Genomic DNA, 19,628 nt, shown 5'->3' with positions numbered 1-19,628 from the left:
CTTTATTTTAATTTGGAGGGGTTTCCAAGGTGGTGGGGGGTTTGCTTTTTAAATATATCAATACTAGCAGAGATACCCAGCATCGTTCAGGTCTTTAACGGAAGTAATTTGTGGAAAATAAGTGAAAAATGGGTATGCTTTTTCCCGGTGATAGTATTTGTCAAAAATGAAGAAAAGCAGAAGCAGGAGTGATAGTTCAGGGGTGAGGAGCGGCACGGAGTGGGTGGCTTAGGGCAAAGGGCTGGGAGGTGGTGGGGGTATAGAAGCCAAGGCAGATGGGAGGTATAGAAATTAGGGCATGGTTCTCGGGACGGGGCTAGGAGGTGGGGAGGTTACTGGGGCTACCTGTGGCAGTCAGGATGGTGCTACTCCGGTGGCAGCTCCTCCCAGGGGTCCAGAGCCATGCTCCCGGGCTAGCAGCAACCCCTACGTGGGAGGGATCTGGGGCTGCATGCTTATCGGGGAGGGGCTGGGGTTCTGTGAGCTGGCTCTGTCTTCCAGCTGCCCCCCACCCAGGCCTCTTGCCTGTCTGGGGGCAGGGGCAGCACTCTGGGAGTATCCCCCAGCCTGCTGGTACCCTCCAGGCCTGCAGCTGCTCCAAAGGGTCTTTGCTTAGGGTAGTGGCCATCTTGTCCTGCAGCCTGATGCAGCAGACAGTGCTCTGCAGACTGACCCCAGCCTCCAGATGGCCCCTGCCCAGCCCTGCACTGATCTGAGCAAAAGGGCGACACTCTTTGGAGGCTACCACAGCCTCCAGTGGCCCCCTCCATTGTGCAGCCTGTTTGGTGGGGTGCTCCAGAGGCTGGCCCAACTCTGGAGGTTACCTCCAGTGCTCCCAGTTGTCCACAGGCTGTTTCAGGGGACCAGGTACTGGAGGCCGTTTCTCCTCCAGCCGCCCACCACAGCCTGCAGACTGTCAGAGGGGTCGGGCTTTACAGGGCTGCCCCCACAACCTACACATTGGTGGGGGAAGGCAGGATCCAAGGGGCTGTCCTCCTGTGGCATGCAGGTTGTCTGGGGGGACAGGCTTCAGTGGGATGAACTCCTCTTCCAGTTGCCCCCCATAGCCTGTGGGCTGTTCCCCCTCCAACAGCCCCCTTTGTGGCCTGTACATTCTCTACAGAAGGGCAAGCTCCAGCTTTGGGGTAGGGGAGCTATGTAGTCTTTGAGGCAGGCAAGATAGCAGAGCACCAACCCTGCTGGTGTCTCTCTTCATGCTGTAGCTACCCCTAGTAGCCACGCTCAGTATTGTGTCCCTCGTATCTGTGCACCTCCCTTTCACCACCCTCTATCTCCTCCCTTTCCATGTTGTGAAAAACAGCCCTGTTCCAGGCACGTCCCAATTTCCAGTGTAAGCAATGTGCCAGCAGGGGCTCAATACTGCTGAAGGATTTGGGGACTGTGTCCTTCAGAGATCAGTTGCATGAAAATGCGAAGGTGTGCATATGTAATGCCTTGGAAACAAAGCCTGATGGGTAGCAGATGAAACAATGAGTTTTCATCTATTGTAAACATGTTGTTTACAAGTCACAATTTATGCTATCACCCAGTGTAAGAATTGTGGAGTCTCATCAATGCTTGAAGTTGTTGTGGGGGTACAGGGCAGTCATCACTGCTGTGTAAGATATGGACCTCATAGGGCTCCCTCCATCTAAGCATTGTGAGTTGAAAGTGGGAGGGATAGTGGTTGAACCAGTTGGCCGGAAGCCTTTTGGTCATGCAGGTGTAAGACTGGTTTGACTAATTCTTCCCCCACTGTTTGAAGATAGATCTAAAGCTGGGTCTATAGTTATTTTGTGAGAATCTTCTTTGGTAGATACTGAGAGGCTGTGGCTAGACCCAGAGCTGAATGCCACTGTGAGCTGAAATCACTGGTAGCTGAAGCCACAGAGAGCTGGAATCACAGGGTTTTGCCTACAGCAAAACCCATAAGACAGTGGGCAAATGGCTGGCAGAACACAGCAGACAGGCAGCTGGCAGGAGCAGCTGGTGAGAGAAGCAGCAGATAGCTGGCAAGAGCGACTGGCGGGCAGCCAGCAGGGTGGCTGGCAGGGGCAAGCAGACCGCTGGACCAGCACAAAGGTGGCACTGCCTCAGGCTCAAAGAGGGGATGCATCAGGGTGATGTGTCAGGGCCTGTACAGACTGGACAGAGTTGTAAGTGGGACATTTGAAGCAGGGAGGTACGGAGAAAGTTTGGGTGTGTGGATTGGATCCTTACAGTACTGTACTGATGAGCCTGAGAGGCAAAGGACACTGCTCAAGCCATTTGAGCTGGGACAGTTACTTAAGGGTTGATTATGAACTCTGGGTGTGGTATTTTCCCAAGCGTATGCCATGTGACTTTTCTGCCTCTTTTATTGAAAGTTTCTTCTCTACACTCGGACTCTGTGCTTGCGAGTGGGGAAGCATCGCTTCTCCCATGTATCTAGGGGTGTGTGAATTCCACAGACTACTGGGTGGGGGCTCGAGCTAGTTCTATGTGAGATGGATGAAAAGAAACCTCTAAATGTTGAACCTGGCCCTGGTTGCTGCTGACTCCTTCCAGCAGAAGGGTTACACTAAGCACAATCCAACCCTGCCCTTAGTTTAAGATGGGGTAAGAGGAAGCTGCATACCAAATTTCATGGTCATAGCTCTTATGGTGTAAGAGAAGTTCTTGAACAAACATAGCACTGGATAGGCAGACAGATGCACTCTAAAATTTACATAGAGAGCATAGAAGATTGATAGCTTGTCACATACGTGACTGTCCTTGTGTTGCAGCCCCCCACATAGACGCATTTCCTGTACAGTTCTGTTGTCTTTCATCACCAAATGCCCACAACAATTGGAATTGTCCCTAAGCACTCACATCTACACAGCACTAAGCTTTAACACAATGGTGCACAACCCCTGAGCGGTGCACACGGCTCATCATGGTAAGCTACTAGGAGAACGCAAGGCAGATTGCTTACCTTGCATGCACAAGTAAGGCTACCTGCAGCTCCCCTTGGTTGCAGTTCACTGTTCCTAGCCAATGGGAGGTGTGGAAAGTGGTCTGGGCTGCAGGGAACAGTGAACCATGACCAAAGGGAGCTGCAGGTGGTCATACTTGTGGACAAAAGGCAAAAAATCTGTCTCGCTTCCCGCTAGTGGCTTATCCTAATGAGCTACATGCAGCTTTCATGTTGCCCACTGCTGCTCCAACATATTCCACCCTTGCATGTTGAATAGTAACAGAGAGGAAGCCGTGCTAGTCTATACACTTATCAAAACAAAAAACAGTCAAGTAGCACTTTAAAGGCTAGCAAAATAGTTTATTAGGTGAGATTCGTGAGACAGACCCAAGTGGGTCTGTCCCACGAATCTCACCTAATAAACTATTTTGCTAGTCTTTAAAGTGCTACTTGACTGTTTTTTGTTTTGATATCCCACCCTGTAACTCTTCTTCTCAGCACAGGACCTGTGAATCCCCTACCAAATTTAACTTTTAAACACATTCTCTCCTGGCATGTCTGTGTTACACAGGCTTCCCAGGGTCACCATGAGGAGTGATGCTGGTCAGATAGAGAAGGTAGGAGAGGGATAGCTCAGTGGTTTGAACACTGGCCTGCTAAGACCATGCTTGTGAGCTCAACCCTTGATGAGGCCATTTTAGACCATTTAGGGGTCTGGGGCAAATAAATTCAAAAAGGAAAAAAAAGTGAGGCATGGTGATAGGTCCTAATGTGAGAGCAGGGGACTGGACTTGATGACCTCTGAAGGTCGCTTCTAGTTCTATGATAAGTATATTTCCAATAGAAGTACCTAGTAGAACCTCACTGTTCTGTCATCTAGTTTTTGTGAATATTAAATATGGGGGCAAACCCTTTCTTATTGAAATTTTACATTTTTTATGGACTTGTCCTTGAGCTATTATCAGAGAAAGTGTGATCCCCGGAAATGTGAGCCTCTTAGGATAAATTTCAGACAGAGCTCATTTTCATTAAGTTACTCTGCCAAAGGTGGAAAATACTGGAGAAAATTCTGCTGAGCCATAAAAAGCTGCAGTGTTAAATTTTTAGGCTTTATTTAGTTATCAACATGTGAAATAGAAGAATATTAAGTACTGTTTCTTAGTACAAATCTCAATATCTTAACTATGGAACTTCTAAAGAATGTTCATGTTGTTCACACTCACATGCACACTTATTTGCTTCATATATGCACTAAATATCTGAGCCTTGAAATTTCATCTAACAATTGTCATTTTTAAAATAATTCTAATCTCTGATTAATCTATCAAAGAAATGGCTAAGAATAGTTTCTTGGAAAGAGAAGACAAAGGAAGTGCCAGACTGGCTCAAACCCATTGCTCAGGGGCTAGCACCAGGTGGTGGTACAAACATTTCTGCAGCAGATGGTTATGGGATAATCTACCCCCAGACAAAAATCTGGTCAGCTAGTCACAGATTGGTTACTGCCCTGCAAGTTGTACTGTAATACACTTGAACCTCCATACTCCAGGAGTCCCTGATCCAGACCCTGGCTGGGGGAGGGAGGAAGCAGCTCCGCATGCTACCACTCTCCTGCCCTCCACCCTCAGCTCAATAACACACTGCTCTGGAGACTTTCGCCCACTGCTTCCATAGCAGGGGGACAGTGTATGCAAGTAGCATGGGGCGTGTAGCCAGGTGTGACCCTGGAAGCAGGACAGTAGGTAAGTGCCTCAGCCCCCTCATACCCAGACTCTACAATGTCCTCCCTGGCCTGGAGAATTCTTTAATCTGGCATACGTTGCCCCCTGCCCCTGGTCCCAGTGTTGCCAGATAAAAAAGGTTCAAGGCTGAATAACATGAGGATATCACCAGAAATCCCAGCTATATCAATGCCATCAGAAGTCTTGTCTTGCCTTAACCGGAAATGACAATATCCCCAAACTCAAGGTCCCTACCTAACCCAACTGCCTGTCACATGGCCTGGCCTAATCCCTTTCTACTCCTGATTCCCAACAGGAAGACTTTCCTTAGTTAGGAAGGGAAAACAGGATTTGATTGTAAGAAACCCTTAAGCCAGTGGCGGATAGGTAGCACCACTTCTAGAAATTATACAGCACATGTAAATTCACAAAAAATATAGAACACAAACACAGATCTTTTAAAATATGGGCAGAGGGTTGTTCAAATGGCTGATTCTAAATCTAAATGATTCCACATGAATAATTGGAGAGAGGCCTAGCCCAAGCCATTATGACCTTCCCAAGGGGCCTATGGAGGAAAACCAATAGGATTTGGTGCATGGCCCAGAACCACAAAACCAGACTGACCTATAGTGCCATCCCTAGAAATGAAAAAAGAACTGCAGCTAAAATAATAATAAAAACTAAAATGCAAATGGAGAGGTTTTAAGTAGGTGCAGAATCTTGTTAAAATACATATTTGTCAATCTCAAGTAACTGAAGCATCCCAGTATATATTAGTTGGAAAAGGCCTGATGCAAATCCTATCCCCTTCTCCCAAGACCTACCTTTCTTTGGGGAAGGAAGCCAATAGAATTTAGTTCACAGGCCAGATCCTTTAAGCCAATATCTTACATGTAGTGTCAACCCTAGAAATGATAAAGAGCTGCAACTGAAAGTATAAGAAACGGTAAAATGTAAAAAGAAAGCTCTTTAGCATATGTGCAAAGAGATGACTAAAGAAAAACAAGTTGTAAATGCAAATGTTAACTGTGATTCCCTAGTGGGCATTTGCACAGAAAATTGGGAAGAATCAAGCATTGACAATACAAAATGACATTCTTAGTTGTAGCTGCCCACTGACAAACTGGGGGGACCACACCCAAACAGCTGTTGAGACAACAGGTGGGATGAAGGGGGCACGTGGGATCACATGCCCTCCCGCTAGCCCAATTTGCTACTTGGTTTGCACAGAACATGTTTGCATGCACTGAGCATGCTCACTAATGCTGCTGAAGACAGCTGCCCTCATTCTGCCCCAACCCCTCCCACCCCTCACTATCTATAAACCAAGGGTCATTCAGCTCTTCCTTAAACTGTTCCAAACTCTCGAGAAAAAGTTTCTTGAAGAGGCAATTTCTTGCTGGTCTCTTCGGGGGGGAGCTCTGTCAGTGATCATCAGGTAGCAGTTTTTCATTGTAACACAAACCTGTTTAAAACTACAGTAAACTCTTTCATATCCCGCAACCCCGGGACCGGGAGGTTTCTGGTTGTTCAAATATTCCAGATAATCAAGAGCAGCTGTGGGATCCCATGCGAGGGTGCGCTCCCCTGCCCACCTCTGCAGCTGGGAGCAGGCTGGGGTGCAGAGCCCCACCAGCAGCTCCAGCCCCAGGGAGCCTGCCAGGGGCAGGGGAACTCTGGCAGCCCCTGGGCCAGGGAAACTGCCAGGGTAAGAGCTCTACCAGCAGCTGTGGGGCTTGGAACCAGCTGAGATGTGGAGCTCTGCTGGCTGCTCCAGCCCCTGGGGTCTGGTGGGGGAAACCCCAGCAGCCCTGGAGCTGGGAGAACCCCTGGGCCAGGAGCCAGCAGGGCATGGAGCCCCACTGGCAGGTCCAGCCCCAGAGCCCAGGGCATACCAGCAGCTCCAGGGCTGGGAGCCAGCCAGGGCATAGCTCCACCAGCAGCTCCAGCCCTAGGGATCCAGATGGGGGAACCCCAGCAGCCCTAGGGCTGAAAGCCCCTCTGGAAGTTCAGAAGGAGTCAGGGCGAGCGCTGAGCGGGCTGGCCCCTAAGGGGCGGCGTTACTTGAGAGCTCCCATGTTTGTGCCAACTATTTCAGAGTTCCAGTTATATGAACACGGGATAAAACAGAATTTACTGTAGTTTTATGAAGCACAGAGAAAAAGTATTACTTTCTGAATCACTGGTTGCAAGGCTACCCAAGTCTTGTAGCATCACCTTTCTATTACACCCTGCTCCCAATACCCACCTCTCCTTTTCCTGTGTTCTACACCAAACTTTGATAACATTAATGTAGATAAACTCCATAGTGTGCAGAAACACTCATTTGGCTTTTTTCAAAATAATTTTATAGTAAATGCAAACATCCTTCTTTAGAAGAAATTAACTGTATGAGAGGTATACATTATGTAATTACTGTTTAAAAGAGAGACACATTGTTCAACTCATGACAAAAGCTAGGTTGAAACAAAATGCACACTATGCTGAAGCTATCCCTAGTAGAAAGGTTGATAACATTTTTGCCTCTTATCAAAAAATATCTTCAGAATGTAAACTATCAGTTAAGATCTTACTGTTCTTTCAAATAATGGAAATTAACTTGGAGAAGGGTTAAATATGGGTTTAATAAATTAAAACTTTTAAGCATGAGGGAAAGCTACATGGTAGTGTTTCAGCCTGTCAAATGCATGCTAAATACCTTCTGTAAGATAAAGCATTTCACGTGCTCAAGCAGTAAATATTTTGCTTATGCGGAAAACTTCATACAGATAATAAAATGTCTTAATCCCTTTTGGGTATGTCTACACTGCAGGTGAACGTATGATTGTACCAAGGGTAGAGAGAAGCATGCCAGTGTAAATCTGGAGCCAGCATAGGTAACAGTTGTAGTATAGACATGGCAGTGTATGTTAGGAACCTGAGTTTAAACCAGCCGGGAGCCTGGATATATACTTGGTTGCTTGCTAGCCTGTGATAAAGCTTGTGTCACCAGACCTACCATTATTATCTATACTAACTAAATTAAAGCTACCATTAAATTAAATACTAACTAAATTAAAGCTACCATCTATACTAGCTAAATTAAAGCTGCCTAACTTCGCTACAATCACAGCTTCACTTGCAGTTTCGACATACTTGCACAGGTGTGACTTTCTGCCCCTCCCTGGTTACTCTCTGTGGCCAGTCCACAGGCATGTCCAGAAAAACAAAAACAAAAACATGGCTTTGCTTGCTCTACAGGGATTCGTACGATGTATTTTCAGTCTGTAGTATTGCTACATGAACAAAATACTCACAGCTAAAGCATGTTACAATCATACCCTCCTTTGCACTGTAGATCTAACCTCACGATACGTCTATACAGTAAGGTGTCAGAGTATGCAAACTCAGAGTGCGCAACCCCACTCTTATGCGTCTGATCCTGACCCCACTCCCGGCCCAATTTAAACCACCTGCAAACGGCTCTGGTTCAAGCTGTCACCACGCACGGCTCCAGCGCAACCCCCCTGCCGGCTCACAAGCTGCCTGCCTGCCTGCCCACCCTCCCACCTGCCTGCCCACGCGACCCCCGTGCTGGTTCACAAGCGGATGACGCCACCCCCCTCCCAGTGCGCAGCTCCGGTGTGACCCCACCCCCCCGCCCACCAGATCACAAGCTGCCCACCCCGCGTGGCTCCAGTGCGACCCCCTCACCTTCTGGCTCACAAGCTACCTGCCTGCCTGCCTGCCTGCCCCCCCCATGCAACTCCAGTGTGATCTCCCTTGCTGGATCTCAAGCCGCCTGCCCCTCTGCGGCTCTGATGCAACACCCCCTGCCGGCTCACCACCCAGGCATGGCTCTGGTTTTGGCTCAACTCCCCCCTCACAGCCCATCTCACCATCTGCATTCAACTCCATCCCTCATCCCCTTGCTGCCCCAACCCACCCCAGGCTTAGCCCCCTCCCTCCCTGTAGCCAGACAGAGTCCCCCACTTTTTACTCTACTCCATCTTGTCTCTCCTAGGTTCTTCAGGGCACCACAGGGTTAAAAAGAAACAGCTCAGCCCTGGAATGCCCAAGAGCGCAGATGTGCTTATCTCAGGCACAGTCTGTTGATGCTCCGGAGCACAACTGCAACATAATGACCCTGAATGGGCCGAAACCAGACGACAAATGGGCTAACAGACAGCCGGGGCCTCGGGCTGCCCTTGGCTAGTACCATCAGTTGGTCTGCCTACACAGATGTCCCAGACGAGGAAACCTGTGGCCCATACAGAAAGAATGCCCTAAATTATCTCCACCTCACAGGTGTGAACTAGGTCCTTGAACTCCCTGTGAGAACGAGTGTCACGAGACGATCTAATTCAATTGGCATCTTCTGAGATAAGGAAGAGCGTACGTGACCCAATGGGTATAAAGTAGGGCCTGACAGCCCCCTCTAACTGAGCTCCAATTACCTCTACCTGCTGGTCAGAGGGTCTTTGCCTCCCAAGGTCCCAGGGGACGCCCTTTCCTCGTATTGTTTCTTCCCGAGGGATTGAGTGAAAACGCTGGTCACGCCACGTTGGGTAATGCAGGGGTGACAATAAGACCTGTTAAGTGTATTGCTGTTGCTTTTGTGCACATTCAATAATAGATCTATGAACTGTTACATGCTAGCTATTGGTAACTAAAGAAGGGAAGTACAAACCTTACAATCTTGTAACAAAGTATAAACCCTGTAACCTTGTAACCATAACAGTTAAGTTCCTTACTTAATAAATAAGTAACTGGTTAAGTTTTTAACCTGACTCTTCCTGTTACTGTGCAAACCGAACACAAAACAAAGAACTCAGCTGCTTTTCAGCTGTTTTAGCCTGGTCACTGGTGAGGCGTACTGAGAGCTGAGCGCTGAGTTGTGCTGCCTCCACAGAGCAGACTCTTGGGGCACCCATCACCCACCCTGGCTGCACGCTGCGAAGGGACTTTGTCCTAGCAGTTAAAGACTCGGGTGAAGGAGGCTCTCAGTACAACCCTTGGGGCACCCGTCAGCCTCCCTGGCTGCCTGGTGTGAAGGGACTTCGTCCCAGCAGTTAAAGACTCGGGTGTTAAAACCTTGGGGCATCCGTCAGCCACCCCGGGCTGCCCGCTGCGAAGAGACTGTCTGTCCTAGCAGTTAAAGACTCGGATGAAGTAAGGGCACTTGTGGTATCTCACGCCAACCATCGGCTAACACTCCCCTGCCTCCCACAGCCCCAACCCACTGCCAGACTTAACCCTCCCCAGTTGCCCCCCAACCCCAGGACTTTCCTTTCTGCTGCTTCCCCGGCTGCAGAACATGTGTTCTGCCAGAGAAAAAGCCAGACCCCAACTTGTGCAAAATATGGATTTACGCGAGCGTGCATGGAACAGAACCCTTGTGTACTCTGAGATCTTACTGTATGACAATCTAAGGTGTGGTTGCAATTTGGCTAGGCATGCCCATGCTAGCTTTGCCTACGCAAGCTGTGCTAAAAATAGCAATGGAGAGGTAGCAGCATGAGTTTCTGAAAAATCAGTTTATAGCCAGATTCCATATGGGTTTGTACAGCCCCCAGTGCTGTTTTTAGCAGCGCCGGTCCAGGTTGAAATAGAACAAGTGTGTCCACTGGGATGTGGTAACATCTTGGATTGCACATTAGGCATACTCCCCCATCCCCACCACCCGATACAAATACACACGCGCACACTGCTGCAAAGAAAGTGTCCATCATGGTCAAAAGTCAGCAATTTTAAAATAAAAAGAAATTACTCACATGACTGAAATTCTGAAAAAGGGCTGCCTCGCCTTCTTTTTGTCATCTTCTGGTTTGTCCAAAGTTCTGATTGTAAGAGCACGTCTAGCCTTTTCCCTACAATCAATGAGACAGATATTTTAGCCCATACTTGGTGAGCAAGATACACATGTTGGTAGTCCATCTTGCCCCACTCACCCATTCCCTTTTTTATTCAAAGCACAGAAAATGCAGTTTGTGGAGAAAAACTAGGACACATATAGTAGAGCTGTCAAGCACTCAAAAATTATGATGAATCAGGCAATTAGAAAGATTAAATACCATTAATTTAAATATTTTGGATGTTTGCTATATTTTCACATGTATTGAGTTCAATTACAACACAAAAGTCAGGTTGAAAATCTCTAATCTGGCACCCTCAGGACCTGACTGGTGCCAGATGAGAGAATTTGCCAGACCACAGGAGGGCAATATTGTCTAGCAACATTGCCAACACTTTCACTGCTTACTGGGCTCTTAGAAGATATTTAAGGGTAAATTACAGTTAAATAACATCACAGAACACTGAGAGCCAGCACTGATGGCTGGTGGGACCAAGGAAAACTTGGCCACACCCATGATAAGTGGTCATCCAGCTAACTAAAATCATGCCAAATTATGGATGTTGCCAGATGAGAGAGTTCCAAACTAGAGAGGTTCAATCTGTACAAAGTGTACGATGTTCACTTTACATGTAGTTTTTATTACAAATATGTCGCAATGTAAAATGAAGAAAAAGAAAGTGTTTTAATAATCCCATAATTCAATCTGTTTATCGTGAAAGTTGAACATACAAATGTAGAATTATGTACAAAACATAACTGCATTCAAACATAAAACAACGTAAAACTTTAGAGCCTACAAATTCACTCAGTTCTATTTATTGTTCAGCCAATTGCTCAAACAAGTCTGGATACAATTTGCAGGAGATAACGCCTGCTTCTTGGTCACAGTGGTACCTGAAAGTGAGAACTGGCATCTTCATGGCACTGTTGTACCTGGCGTTGCTAGATATTTACCAGTCAAATATGCTACAGTGAGGGTGGGGAATCTTTTCTTCCTCCTTCAGGGGCCATTGACCTATAGAAAAAAAAATCAGTTGGGGGAGCCCCACAGCGAGGGAGTACAGAGGACTGAGGCTTCCCCCTGCATTAAGGCATGCCAGACTTGCAGGCCTAGCCACACAGGGATGGAAGAAGGCACAGAGGATCAGAGCTTCCCAGAGGCTTTGGCATGGGGTGAGAAATGAGAGGTTCAAGGTGCAGGGGGGAGCTTTAGCTGGGGGTGTGGGCTCTGGGATTGAGCTAGGGAGGAGAGGGATGGGAGGGAGTTTGGGCCAGGAAGTGGGCTCTGTGCTGGCACAAGGGTGCAGGAAGGGGGTTCTCAGCAGCTGGTGCTTACATCGGATGGATCCCTGTGGTGGCACAGTGGGACTAAGGCAGGCTCCTAAAAGCATTTGGCACGTCTGGACCATATGCAGAGGCATGACCTGGCAGCTCAGCATGGTTCCTGGCCAATGGGAACTGCAGAACAGTCACTGGGGCAGGGACAGCATATGACACTTCTGTGACTGCTGTTCCACCTAGCAGCTGCTGAGACATGCTGATGAGCTGGCACTCGCAGCTCAAGATGCATGGGAGTGGGGGGGAAGAATCGGGGGCAAAGCTGGAGCTTCCAGCCCACAGCACTCCCTGACATGGACTGGAAGAAATGAAGCAGTGACCCAGGTCTGGCCTGGGGCCTAGAGGTTCCTCAACTTTGCACTAAAGATTCATGTGTCCCTTCATGCTTTAATCACCATTCCAGAGAACATGAATCTATGCTGATGACAGGTTCTGCCAGATAATGAGCCAGAGCAGAGTGGACTGACACTTGTTCATTTTCATCATTTAAGTTAGATGTCAACAGAAGATTGATCTTCTTTTGTTGGTGGTTCAGGTTCTGTGGTTTCCCCATCCAAATGTTGCTCTTTTAGGACTTTCAAAAGCATGAACGACATCTTGTCCCCCTGAGATTTTGTCTGGCACTGCTGTCTCTTACACCTTGGGCTGAGTGCTGTAGCTATTTTTAGAACGCTCACACTGATACTTTCTATGCATTTTGTCAAATCTGCTGTGAAAATGGGTCATCATCAGAGACTGCTATAACATGAAATATATGGTAAAATGCAGGTAAAACAAATCAAGAGACACACAACTTTTCCACAGGGAGTTCAGTCACAAATTTAATTAACATTTTTTTTAACAAGCATCATTCAACAAGGAAGCATGTCATCTGGGATGAAGGGGCATACCAGTGTTTAACATACAGCGTTAAGAGGCACATATGTCCAACACATAAATACCTTGAAGTACTATCTATAAAAACGCCATGCAATTGCCTCTTTTCAATTTCAGGTGATATTGTAAATAAAAGGCAGGCAAAATTGTCTCTCAACTTGTTTGTCTTAGCAATTGGCTGAAAAGGAGTAAGATTTAATGGAATTGTACCTTGTGAAGTGTTACATTGTTTTATTTTTGAGTGTAACAATAAAAGCTACATTTGTAAATTACACTTCCACAATAAAGATTGAATTACATTACTTGTATGTGATGAGCTGAAAAGTACTTTTTTGTTTATCATTTTTACAGTGCAAATATTTGTAATCAAAACTATAAAGTGAGCACTACTGTACACTTTGTATTGTGTCGTAATATAAATCAATGTATTTGAAAATACAGAAAACATCCAAAATATTTAAGAAATTTCAATTGGTATTCTATTGTTTAATGGTGTGAGTAATCATGATCTTTAGTTAACTGTCTGAATTAACTGTGATTAATCAACAGCTCTAGTACAGATTTTGCAATTTTGCAGATACATGCAGGAACTACATGGACTACTGGTGTAATCAGAAGTCACACAAACAGAAGTACAGAAAATTACACATACACATGCAGAGGAACACGAAGAAACCACTTACAAATGTATGGATTTTTTTTAAACAATTAGTGGAAAATCAGTAAAGCACCCACATGTATATGCAAAGCCAATGCACTTGCTCAGTGAAATAGAGTTTGGTAAGAAAGTCGACAGACTGCTAGATAAGCTAGATATAAGAGGCCTTCTGAGCCAATAAGAAGCAAGTAATTCAAGTCAGTGGAAGAGCTTGTTAACCTACAGTCACATCTTCAGGATACACAGGAGACATGCGAGAAGCTGAGGCAGAGGGAGGAGTAGAGCTCCTAGAAGCATCAAAAGGGAACCTAGCAACTTCTAGAACTGCAGTGTCCAATAAAGTCACCATTCGCCACATGTGGTGAACAGGACACTGCGGTGTTGTGATTCCAACTCTGGAGCTACATGTGGCTCTTGGAGCCTTTAAATGAGGCTCTGTCTAGAGCTGCACGAGTGCCACCTCTCTGTGCATGTGCCCCACCAGCACATGGCAGCTCCAGCAGTGGCCGTAGTGGCCCCAGATGCTCCTCTGGCCCTGGTGACCCACATGGCTCCAGCCACTCCTCTGGCCCTAGAGGCTTTGGTCCCAGCAGCAGCCCCAGTTGCTACTCCAGACTCGGTTGCCCAGCTGCTGTGGCAGCAGTCCCAGCAGCTCCAGCCCCAGAGGTCCCTCCGGCCCCAGTAGCTCCAGCGGCAGTGGTAGCTCTGACAGCTTTGGTGAGTTGCCAGCACTAATTTAAAATGGAGGGCTGGGGTGAGCCTGGCTCTGGGGGAGAGTATTTATTTAGACAAGAGGGCTGGGAGAGCCTGGATCTAGGGTATGGCATTTATTTAGAAGGAGGGCTGGGGAAGCATGGCTGGGGCAGGGGGGCTGTGGCAAATATAGAAAGATGACAACCACAAGTGTGGTGATCTTTTAATGCCCATTGGACATCACTATTCCAGAACATTAATGCAGAAATACTGTAATGCATCCAGCTGTGCTAGCTGTGGGGTTTTTGAAGAGAGATGTGAGGTGTGTGAGTGCGTGGTGGATATGTACAAATATGACTTTAAAAATACACAGAACTTGATGGAGTTTCTTCTATACAGTCTATAGTGTCTGTGCCCTCTTTCTCAGCTAGATATACACGTGCCAGATATACAAGTGTTACCATCACACCTCCTTATATCGAAATGTGACCTTTAATATTCAGATGCAGTTAATTTTTACCAATATCTACTTAAAATTTGCGGTATCCAACAACATTCTTACCTATGAACTCATTTACTAGAATATTGACAGCAAGAGACTATACCCGAGGTGGGAGTACATTCACTGTTGACAGAGGCGTTATACCTGATTGGGAACAGGGATAATGCTGCCACCTGTACAGATGAGTTTTGTCAACAAACCCTCAGAGGGCTTTAACAGCGTAGTGCTCAGTGAGTGTTGTCAATGAAAGCCCAGTTTTATCAACAGAAGCTGCCTGTGCAGGTGTGGCCTGTATGACTCTATACCAGAGAAAAGTCATGGAACAGGACTTGGCCCACTGGTCAGTAGAGTTCCTTGAGATCCTTTAGTAGAGCAAGCACTGTACACATGTATGGAATGCTATTATTTATGTTTGATTATCTGTGCTAACAGATTCCAACTCCCTGTGCCAGCATTTCCAATCAGTTCCCGAAGTACCAAATTCATGTTTCTATTTTACTTTAAAGTGTGATTAATATATTTGCAAAACTTATGAAAATATTGAATCTGACATACATCTTAAAGTTCTTTAAATATGTTTGCACAGTGTCTGACATAAGGGAGTCCAAACCTAACTGAGGCTGCAAGGTGCTACCTCAGAGAAAAACAAATTAGAAAGACAAAAGGAAGAATGTTAGATTCAGAGTTCAAGGTTTGCTGGCAACCATTCATCTAGCCATCTAACAAAGGAAATGATCCTTATCTCTCACCACAATCACCGTAGGAAAATAATATTTTTATTTTAGAGAGACAAGATGTGCGAAGTAATATCCTTTACTAGACCATCTTCTATCGGTGAAAAAGATAAGCTTTCAATCTATACAGAGCCCTTCTTCAGGCCTTTTTATTTTGTCTTTTAATTTTACTGTATTATTCAGCTATTTCCTGATCTGGATTTATTTTGTCGCAGGAGTCTCTCGATAACTTCAGCGATTTATGAAAGAAAAATGACTGAGCATCTTGAGCCTATGAATATTCTCATTCGCACTGTCTTTTACATTAAAATATTAAGAATTCACATCTGAATAGCTAAAATGGCAGGAAATATGGTGGCACATGACTAACAGGAAAATTATCAGACAGAAAATATGATTTATTTCACAAAAGACCTCCTGTTCCATCAGTGGCTTGAAAGAACAATCCAACTCCCTTTACAAAAGTATTTGTTTTATCTCTGTTGCATTTATTTGAATTTTAAGCACAATAACTCACACCATTAACAGATGGGAAGAAACAAAAACAGTTTGTAAAAACAGAAGCCTTCTTCTGGCTGTAAAGGTCAGGGACCAAATTATTCTTCGAAGTTTCCATCAAAAACTCTGGTAGTGAATTAAGTATAAAACTGGCTTCTTATAGTATACAAGGCCAGAAATTTAGCATGCCCATTTTTCAGCCCCAAAGCTAGGGTATTTGGCAAGTTGTTACAAAGGTGGGATGGGTTGGAGAGCTAGTGGTTATAAAATTTTATTTAAATCAATTCTGGCAAGAAACTGTAAAAATACAGCAAATAATGAACAATTGGGGATGCCTGGGAAACAATATTGAGCTCTTTAAGAAATATATTCCCTGGCCAAAGAGCTATTCCAGCAATTGAGGATTGTCTGACTGCAAGGATGTTCTAGCTGTGTATTCTGCAACCGGGATTTGAGGGGCAAGGATGGAAAGAATTAAGAAAGGCTTAGTTACACTGTTCAAATATCCCCCTCAGTAGCTGGATAAACCTGATTTGCATCTATTTAGCAGCACAAAGCAACCATAGCATGGCCAATAATCTGGGCCAAAGCCCCTCCCTCCACTCATTCCATTACCCAAGTTAAGTACTGGGCTAACCTGCCAATAAACTCAGCATACTTTTCAAGAACAAAGTAAAAACATTTCCATCAAAAGGCACTTCATATTTTTGCCAAAAGCTATTGCCTCCCTTGTTGGTTATAAAAAAAAAAAAAGAATTGTGCTTAAATGAAAAAATGCACAAATAACTCCACTCCCTCAACCCCTTCTTTGTGAGCACTTCACCAAAAGTAGGTCTGAAATGCTAGTGTATTCTGCTTCTGATGTTCAACAGCACTTTGAAGACATAAGTATTCTCAATCAGACAAAAAGTGTATACAACAGTTCTACTATTGGATGGTGCACTGAACTAAACAAGAAGATTTATGCACTGTAGAATGTGCCCAGAAAAGGTGCCCATGAGATTCCTGAAATTCATGCTTTTAATCTTTCATTGGATTTCACTGCATGCATTTTAATCTTTCATTGGCCCTAAAAAATGACAACCTACCTGGAATACTCTGAAGAGCTTCAGAATACTAAGTCAATACACTTTAAAAAATGAAACTGGTATTATTTGACACATCCCCTAGAACTGTTCCCATAAAGCACAGAGATAGAAGATGACACTTTTTGGTTCAAGTTCAAATGATCACTTTTAACTCCCTGTTTTCTCCCTCCACAACTGTAACTCTTTGACCAGAGGAATCACTGTCCAGAGCAGATTTTAAAATATTTTTTCCAGCTTGTCCTACTCCATGGTAAACTTTAAGAACTGTATTTATAATACTATTTTTTTTCCTTTCTCTGCTTTTCCTTTTTCTGCATTTTGATTTTGTGGTGCAGTACAAGGCAGACCCTGTATGCACCAAAAATAGCATGCTAAAGAAGATAAAGGGGCCCCATCAGTTTGCAAACTAGACAATTTCAGGAAAGGCATTTAATGTATGTATTGTACTTAATTTTAGCATACTGCTCATGCCCCCAAATCCCACATCTTATTTACAAAAATTATATTCTCCTGTATTTTTTTAAAAAAAGATTTTTCTCCCCTATTCACTTTCACAATCTCATATAAACAACAAGGAAAACAGACTAAGGCTAGGTCTAAGTTGCAGGCATCTATCGACAGAAGTTTTGTTGACAGAATCATCCAGACTGCAGATATGTTGGCAGGTATCTGCCTGTCAGGAGCATTCTGTCCTCATACCACAAGGAGAAGGGATGTCTCAACATGGGCCACATGTCAGAAGAGCTTCTCCCAACAGAACTGTCAGCAAAAGAAATGCAAATGCATTGTGCAATTTGCACATCTTTTGCTGACAGTTCTCAGCAACCTAGACACAGCCTAGATGCATCAGACGAAGCAGGTTTTTGCCCACAAAAGCATATGCTCCAAAGTTTCTGTTAATCTGTAAGGTGCCACAGGAATTCTTGTTGTTTAGGTAGGAACAGCAAACTATTAACTCATTCTGTGAAGCCTACAACTATTTAGTGGGCATCTCAAAACTGTCTATAAACTTAAACATGTAATGAACTATAATCAAGAAGCACAGAAGTGTGATTTTTTAACACTGGATTTGCAGCCTTGAGGTTGAATGTTCTCACTTTTGTAAATTTGTCAGTCCCTTAACATTACTTTAAAAATAACATATGGAAAACTTAAGAGCATTGTATTCAGAGAAGACCCTGCTGATATACTTTCTATTTAATTTGTGTTCTAGTCTTTTTATAGCGATATATGAATGAAAATAAGTTATTTACTTCTTAAAACTTTGTCCTTGTGGTTATTCTCCACCTGAAGTCATAATTTCCATTTTGTGGCATTACAGTCATTTTCACAACAGCCAGTTGTGGTTTTACAAATAGGATCAGACTTCAAGTGAGAAATAAACAGCAGTAGCAGAGGAAATCTTAAAATACACTTTACATACAAATGCCACTAACAAAACAGGAGAAGTTTACACACAGCAAATCTGTAATAAGGGCAGTTTTTTCTCTAGGTAGGATACAGTACAAAGTGTTCTGGCATGAATTAGAGTTGTGTTAAAATGTAGTCTTAACCCGAAAAACTGCCATAATAAAATAGCATTTTCCCGAGCAACAGATCCACTCCTAGCATATTTTGAGAAATAAATAATTGTTTTAGCAACAAAAATACATTTGTACTACTAGTACTGTTAACATTGCAGAAGCAACACAGTTCTGAAAGTGTGAGCTTACTCACCAGACTTGTTAACAAAGCTCTGAACAATACGGACATATTCTGATCCCTTTCACATCTGTGCAACTAGAAACAAACGGATTCTATAGGAGTAACAGAGAGCTGAATTTGAAAACAACTGAACTGCATAGGAGAAAACAGGAGCAGATGATGCTTTTTCAAAATCTTCATTGCTTTAATTCTCTGGTGACTATGCATGAGTCAGAAAGAAGCCTGCTTGATTTTCAAATCCCCTATTGAATTTGAGATACTGGCAGCAATTAAAAGCATCTTTTTGTTCAAACTAAACAAATGTCATCTGGAATCACTGAGACATTATAATCATGGAAGCCCACAATGCCATCTTAACAGAGTCACTTTGCAAAGTAGATTTTTTTTTTCAAGTGAGTCATGAATTGTATAAGTGACCAGCTAAATATTAACAATTCTCTTTGGGAACTAGCAAACTAAACAAAACTCAGATCTTCTTCTCCATTTGTTCATATCCTCAGCATTATGTTAAGCTATTACAAATCATCTTTTTTAACACAGCTGTTTGAAAGAGTCCCCCCTTTCAGATGTTAAATTAATTTGCTTCTGGAGTTACCCCAAAGACTGAAGTTAAAAAACATTTGACACAGCCAGAGCTTTCTCTCTGTATTGATAGTAAGTCCATATTCATAGTCTACTTTAGTTCTTGTATTCAGAAGTTGTATTAATATTAAAAGTTTGCATCACCTTATCATTAGACCTTACCCTTTTGCTTGCTATGCCACAAAACTTACCAATGTGTTATGCATGTTTGCATCTTTCCCCAGTCAAGGTTTTTGCTTTCTTCATAAACACAAAGTATTCTAATGGTATCTTTAGGATTTTTTAAATAATCTTTCTAACACTTTATTTTATGATATCTAAAAACGATCTTCCATCCTAATTTTGCCCTCGTCTGTTGGGCAATTGGTGACATTTTGCCAGTTTTCAATAAAGCTGGTATAAACATAGTTATTGCTTGGTTTGTTTTTATATAACAGGCTTAGCAAAAATCAATACT

The 19,628-nt window shown here is 44.2% G+C and overlaps 1 long non-coding RNA gene across 1 annotated transcript in view; it reads right to left on the bottom strand.

Annotated features, from left to right (window-relative positions):
* Positions 1-19,628, bottom strand: part of LOC142022251 (uncharacterized) — a 30,742-nt gene that overhangs the window by 10,194 nt on the left and 920 nt on the right. Inside the window, exon 2 of the long non-coding RNA XR_012647891.1 lies at positions 10,416-10,511. This is a non-coding gene — a long non-coding RNA (uncharacterized LOC142022251). The remainder of the gene's footprint in view (positions 1-10,415; positions 10,512-19,628) is intronic.

The sequence above is a fragment of the Carettochelys insculpta genome, chromosome 1, assembly GCF_033958435.1.
Source record: "Carettochelys insculpta isolate YL-2023 chromosome 1, ASM3395843v1, whole genome shotgun sequence".
Classification (NCBI taxonomy): Eukaryota; Metazoa; Chordata; order Testudines; family Carettochelyidae; genus Carettochelys; species Carettochelys insculpta.
This window is presented reverse-complemented; position numbering and strand designations above follow the sequence as displayed.